The sequence below is a fragment of the Erinaceus europaeus genome, chromosome 5 (genome assembly GCF_950295315.1).
Source record: "Erinaceus europaeus chromosome 5, mEriEur2.1, whole genome shotgun sequence".
Lineage (NCBI taxonomy): Eukaryota > Metazoa > Chordata > Mammalia > Eulipotyphla > Erinaceidae > Erinaceus > Erinaceus europaeus.
Genome location: NC_080166.1, coordinates 24,857,247 through 24,864,816, shown reverse-complemented (window position 1 = coordinate 24,864,816; position 7,570 = coordinate 24,857,247). Strand labels below are relative to the sequence as shown.

Here is a 7,570-nt window from a genome sequence, read left to right as displayed (position 1 = left end):
TATGTCTATTTCTATCCCTCATTTTGAAAAAGAAAAGTTGTCCTAGGGTGGTGAAACTCCAATAATAACAATAAATAAATAAGTAAAATAATAAATTAAAAGCAAGCCATGGGGTAAATCCATTTCTTTTCTTTTTTTTAATTAATTTTTTTATTTAAGAAAGGATAAATTAACAAAACCATAGGGTGGGAGGGGTACGACTCCACACAATTCCCACCACCCAATCTCCATATCCCACCCCCTCCCCTGCCCCTGATAGCTTTCCCATTCTCTATCCCTCTGGGAGCATGGAACTAGGGTCATTGTGGGTTGCAGAAGGTGGAAGGTCTGGCTTCTGTAATTGCTTCCCCACTGAACATGGACATTGACTGGTCGGTCCATACTTCCAGTCTGCCTCTCTCTTTCCCTAGTAGGGTGGGTCTCTGGGGAAGCGGAGCTCCAGGACACATTGGTGGGGTCTTCAGTCCAGGGAAGCCTGGCCGGCACCCTGATGACATCTGGAACCTGGTGGCTGAAAAGAGAATTAACATACAAAGCCAAACAAATTGTTGAGCAATCATGGACCCAAAGATTGGAATAGTGGAGAGGAAGTGTTGGGGGGGGGGGGTACTCACTGCAAACTCTAGTGTACTTCTGCTTTCAGGTATATATTTTGCCCTAGTTTATGGGTAAGTGTGAACATATGCTCTCACAGAACCTGGTCTATATCTAGGTTTTGGGACTTTGTTAGGAAGTGAATCACCTGGGATGGAATTAGAGAATGCTATGAAAGGAAAGGTCTCACCTGAGTAATGACGCTGAAGGGTTGTCATTCCACACCTGAAGTCTCTGGACACAGTCTGAGCTGAAGCATGTTGAAGTGGCAATCCTTGCGTTGATTGGCTGATAGGTTGTGATTGGCAGATGCAATATTATTTGATATGGATTGGTAGAGGCATACGGGAAAGTGGGCCTTATCCTAAGGTTCCAGGACTGGGGGAAGTAGAGGCTCTATAGTGGAGATGTGAGGTTCCTGCTGTCTTAGGGTTCAAAAAGACAATTGATAGTTAATGTTATCATCACATTATTTGGTAATTGGGTTAACTTTGAAAAGTCCTTTTGTTAGGGTTTGCTGTATAGTACCCAGTATCTTATATAGCTGTGCCACTGGCTGTTTCTGATCTACTTGGTCTGGGTTTTTAAGAGAGTCTGCATATCAAATATACAGCCTATATATTAAAAAGACTCAGTCTGTGTTTTAAAAACTTAAGAGACATACAATTAATTTTTCCCCTCTCATATTAATTAAGTAGTGATTTATATGACTACACTTTACTAGGAGTGTACATAAACACCATTCCCACCACCAAAAGACTGTGTCCCATCTCACCCACCCACCCCCACCCCCCACAGGCCCAGGAAGGCATAAATCCATTTCTAGCCTTTTGAGAACTGTCCATACTGCTCTTTGCAGGAGTTAGACCACTCTATATTCCCACCAGCAGTGTAAAAATGTTCCTTTCTTTATCCTTAAAGCTCTCCAACATTTTCTGTTACTATCATTTGATGTATGACATCCTCACAGGGTACCTTATTGTTGTCTTTATTTGCATTTCTCTGACAATCAATGATATGGAACATTTTTTCATATGTCTGTTGGCTTTTTGGATCCCTTTTTTGATGACTATTCTGTTCATATTCTCTCCTCATTTTGGATGGGGTGGTTTATTTGTTATTTATTTTGCTCTTGCTGAGTTTGATAAATTGTTCATACATTTTGGTTATTAACATTTTATCTGATATACAGCATGTAAAGATTTTCTGCCATTATATAAGGAGTCTCTTTATTTGTTTGATGGTTCCTTTTGCCATGCTGAAACTTTTCAATTTAAGGTAGTCAGTCCTATTGTTTTATTTTTTTAATTTCATTCTTTTTGAGATTTGGACTTGAGTCATTGGAGATACCTAAGAATTGATGTGGGAGGTGGAGCACCAGATTAAATCACATAGTACAAAGTCTAAGGACCCAGTAAGGATCCTGGTTCGAGCTCCCATTTCCACACAAGTGGTGAGGCAGGTCTGCAGGTGTCTATCTTTCTCTTCTCTTCTCTATTTTCCCCTTCCTTCTCCTCAATTTCTCTCTGTCCTATCCAATAAAATGGAAAAAAAGGCCCCCAAGAGCAGTGGATTCATAATGCGGGCACCAAGCCTCAGAGAAATGTAGTGGTTCAGTATCATTCTTCTGCATTTTTCTACCCAATTTCCCCAGAGCCATTTTTTTTTAAGAGACTCTCCTTTCTCTATTTAACGTTTTGGGCTGCTTTGTCAAGTAAATAAATAAATAAATAAATAAATGTCTATAGATGTGAGTGCTTATTTCTGGATTTATAAGCAAAACTGACAAACCCTTGGCCAGACTCACTAAAAGACAGAGGGAGAAGACTCAGATAGTAGTGTAAATGAAAGGATATATCACAACAGACACTACAGAAATCTAAAGTATAATGTGAGTTTTCTATGAGCAATTATATTCCACCAAGCTAGAGAACCTGCAAGAGGTGAAATGTTTCTAGAACCACATAACCTTACAAAATTAAAGCAAGATGAACTAGGAAAAATATGAACAAACCAATCATAGTCAAAGAAACTGAAACAATCCTCAATAATCTTCCAAACAACAAATTTCCAGGCCAAGATGGTTTTAAAATGGATTCTACAAAACCTTAAAGAAAAGCTAATACTCAAACTTTTTAAGCTCTTATAAACTATTGAAGATACAGAAATATTCCCTTCCACCTTCTATGAGTCGCTTATCACTTTGATATCAAAAGTATACAGAGACACAACATCAAAACTACAGGACAATATCTCTGATGAACTTAGATGTTAAGATATTGAATGAAATTCTTGCCGACTGTATATACAAGTCTATTAAAAAGTTATGTACAAACATAACATCCAGGTGTGATTTATAATGGGGATGCAAACCTCATTCAATATACATAAATCAATAAATGTGAACCACCACATCAATAAATGAAACCAAAAATGACACGATTATTTCAACAGCTGCAGAGAAAGATTTTGACAAATCCACCATCCTTTCATGATCTAAACACTACAAAAAAAATGATAATAAATAGAAAATTCCTAAATCTAGCTAAGTCTATATAAAGCAAACCTACAGCCAACATCAAAATCAATGTTGAGAAACTGAAAATATTTCCATTTTGATCAGGTACTAAACTAGGCTGTCCACTATCATGGTCACTATTCAAAAAAGAATTAGAAGTTCTTGCTATAGCAATTAGGGAAGAGCAAGGGATTAAATAGGATCAGATTGGAAGGAGAAGAAGTCAAACTCTATTTGCAGATGATATGATGAGTGCATGGGAAAAAAAAAAAAAAAAACTAAAGATTCTAGCAGGAATTTTCCAGAAAATTCTAAGCAATACAGTAAAGTAACCTGGTACACAATTATATACAGAAGTTGGTGGCATTCCTCTATGCAAACACTAAGTCAGAAGAAGAAATCCAGAAACCCATTCTTTTACTATAGCAGCAAAACAATAAAGTATCTAGAAATAAATCAAACAAAATAAGCGAAATCCTTATATACTAAAATTTATGAGTTACTATTCAAGGAAATAGAAACAGATACAAAGACATGGAAAGAAACTTAATGCTCAGGGGCTGAGTGGTGGCACACCTGGTTGAGTGCACATATTACAACAATGCACAAGGACTTGGGTTCAAGCCCCCGGTCCTTACCTGCAGGGGGAAATTTTTACGAGTGGTGAAGCAGTGCTGCATGTGTTTCTCTGTCTCTCTCCCTCTCTATCAACCCCTTCCCTCTCAATTTCTGGCTGCCTCTATCCAATAAATAAAGATAATAAGTTTTTAAATTAAAAAAGAAATTTACTGTTCATGATTTGGAAGAACTAATATTATCAAAATTACTATTCTATCAATAGCCATCTAAAAATTTAATACTATTCCCATCAAGGTTCCAAAAAATGTTTAGATGAATAGCACACGAGCTACAAAAGTTCATCTGGAACCAGAAAATACCTACAATTGCCAAAACAACCTTGAGAAAAAAGAACAAAATTGGAGGCATCACACTTCTTGATCTCAAACTATATCATAGGACCATTGTGATAAAAACTGCTTGGTATTGCAACAAAAACAGACACACTGACCAGCAGAAGAGAATTTTAAATAGACCAAAATCATGAAACTAGTACCAAATAAATGAAATAATCCTAGAAACCATTATGCACAAAGAATGATTTTCTTCATGCAACTGTGTAGATGCAGTTATGAAGGGCCTGGCTTGCAGTGTAAACTCCACCCTACCTTTTATATCATGGGCACATGCTCTTTGTCACAAAAAGGTGGTGGGAACTGTATGGGATTATACACCTGTTATCTTAAAATTTTGTTAATCATTATTAAATCACAAATACAAAATAAAAAAAAAATCTTGTCATCAGAGTTATTGCTGGGGTTCAGTTTCAACCCACCGCTCTGAGTGGGAAGTTTTCTGTTTTTTTATTTTTTAAACACCTCAAATTCACTTAATTAATATATTCATCACAAGGGCTTAACAAGAGACTACACACACACACACACACACACACACCACCACCACCACCACCACCACCACCACCACCACCACCACCACCACCATTAAAGACAGAGTCCTATACAGACACAAATAAAAAAGACATCATCCAAGGGAAAGAAAAAAAAAAAAGGAGAATAGAAGGTGAAAGGCTGGACAGTGCAGGTCAGGGTTCTTAACTGGAGACCTGCTTTGAGTAGGTTTCTTGCAAGTACTTATTAAAGGCTGTGGGGTTTTTCCAGAGCTCAGCAACATGTGTGTTCAAAGAGCTGTGAATATTGGGTTCTGCTAGAAGGCTCTGGATGGAGAATAGGATAATCCTGACATCATACAGGGCAGACCACTTGTCTTTCAAGATGTCCACACGAATTTTACCCTGGTGTCCACGCTGAGGTGGTAGCAGGGTGTGAGGAACTACAGTGGGTGCGTTGTAGATGTAGCCACTGGGGAACTCCAGGGAGAGCTGATACCTCAGGTCCTCATATAAGGTGCCAGTGGTTCCATAGATGGTCCCCGCCCATTTGAAAATGTTGCCTGATTCAGGGAAAGCAGAAATTCCTTTGTTACCAGACATCATGAGGTTCATCAGTTCCGGCTGTAGCCTCTTGCCCATGGGGCCTTGCTTGGCGCCCCTGCGGGGCTCAGCTGCTTTGCTGGCAGCACTGACTGGAAGAGGCTAGGTTGCTGTTCTGTCAGGCCATCCCTGCAGCGCTGGGGGAAACACCGGAACAACGTGACAGCAACTGCCTTTTTTCTTATTTCTATTTTGTTTAATTGAACAGAGATGAATTGAGAGGGCGGAAAGATAGAGAGGAAGGGAATGAGAGATTCGCAGACCTGCTTTAAGCTCATGAAGCTTCTTCTTGAAGGTGGGGAGTGTGGGCTCAACCCAGGCTCCCTGTGACTCTTCTCACTTCAGGTTGATGTCCGAACCTGAAACCCTGACATATGACCATGCCATGACAACGGTATAAACTATAAAATAAATGTGCCAGTTAATGCAACATTGTGAATGTACTTAACACTATTGAATTATATAATTACAGTAAAAATGATACCTCCTAAATTAGACACCTATTACTGAATGCACACACACATACACACATGTAAGAAAAGAGCCATCAAGTCATACATGTGTACACACAAAAACATGAAACAGAGAAACTGATTAAACAGAGAAACTAGTTTGAAATGGATACACACTGAGTCCCACTACAAAGCGCTCTGGACAAGGGTAGTGTATAGCAGTAGTTTACAAATATTCGGATTAATAGGAGACAGTGAAGGGGAAGAATAACAGAGCAAATAAATAAATTTGGAATTTTTGAATGTGGTAAACGTCTATGAATTTGTAATTATAGACGCGCTACTGAAATTTCAAACTGGCTGAAAGAAAAGGACTTTAAAGTCTACAAAAAATAAATAAAAAGTCATTTGAAAGACAAGGGATTTCCAGAGTGAAATGGGGTGTTGCAATAAAAAATATTTACAAATGCATGAAATGGCTGCATTGAAGAGGTGAGGAAAGAAGATGCTGACCTAAGCAGCTTTGCGTATAAGTGGACTTTAAAACTAAAGACAAGAGACACTGCACAAGCAATAAAGTTATATTGCAAAGGGTCTGAGTTGAAAATGCTGATACTGCTAGACATGTATAGTAGACGAACAATTAAGTGAATGGATGATGTGCTCTTGGAGCCAAATTTCTCACAGTTTGAGTGGGAGTTCACACATAAGCTCAGAGGAGGCTAAAACAATCTGTACTATATTAGATTAATAAGGTAGATAATGGTATGAACTCTTGGCTAAATTCATATATACACTGATAGATAAAACAGAACTATTTATACATGGCTTAATAAATAAATAAATATATATATATATATATATATATATATATATATATATATATATACGTTTTCTGCCTCTGTCTTCTTAGAGTGACCAGAACAAAAATATTTTGTGTGTACATAATCCTAGTAATATAAGTCCCCCTCAAAAAAAAAAAAAGCAGAACAACAAACTTCATGGAAACATGACTTTCTGAATTTAGCAGTGGAGCAGGAAATATAGAAGTTTCTGAGGCATCTTCCTGGACCAAAATAAGACACCACTCAAAAACTTCACCACAGGGAACACAGAGCTGACTAAAAAATACCCAAAGTCCAAAGTTAGACTACATGAGCAAGAAAAATATTAATAAATATTAATGTATAACCAAATTATAAAACACATTTACACATTCTTGTGACAATATATTCAAATGCCTAAAAGACAAACTTCCCACACAGAATATCATATAAATATTATATATATTATATGTTTCCCCTATGATTGAGATTCATACAATTTTTTTGTCTTCTATCTATTCAATTTTTATTTGTTTTTCAGATTTCACCTGAGTATTTTATTCAATTCTGTTATATTTCCTTATTCTCTTATCAGTTGGATTACCCTTCTTATTTTTCTCATTTGTCCTAAAGTTTACAACACACAAATAAAACCATCCAAATCCAATTTAAAATAACACTATTCCACTATAGTAGACATATTCTGTAACAATAGGAAATCTTGATTTTCCTGCCTGTGCCTGTTTCCTTGTTGTCATTCATTTCTTTTAAACACAGGAAAGTATACATAAAGCTTATATACATGCATTGAGAATATAGAATCAAAGGTATTGTTGTTATTACAATTTTTCATTTGCAGAGCAGGGATGTCATTACACCTGCATGATTCCACTAATCCTAGACAGAGAAAAACAGATAGGGACCAATACATACACACACACACACACACACACGAGAGAGAGAGAGAGAGAGAGAGAGAGAGAGAGGAGAGACCTAGTACTGTAGCGCTGTCTATGTGGTACTGGGGCTCACAGCTGGACCAGACTCATGACAAGGAATGGATCCTAATACTTAGCTCTCCTCATTACAATTTTGACCAAACTGTTACTGATAT

The 7,570-nt window shown here is 37.4% G+C and overlaps 1 pseudogene; it reads right to left on the bottom strand.

The window, feature by feature from the left end:
- Nucleotides 1-4,772: 4,772 nt before the first annotated feature.
- On the bottom strand, nt 4,773-5,268 carry LOC103118675 (ubiquitin-conjugating enzyme E2 C-like; annotated as a pseudogene).
- Nucleotides 5,269-7,570: the final 2,302 nt, after the last annotated feature.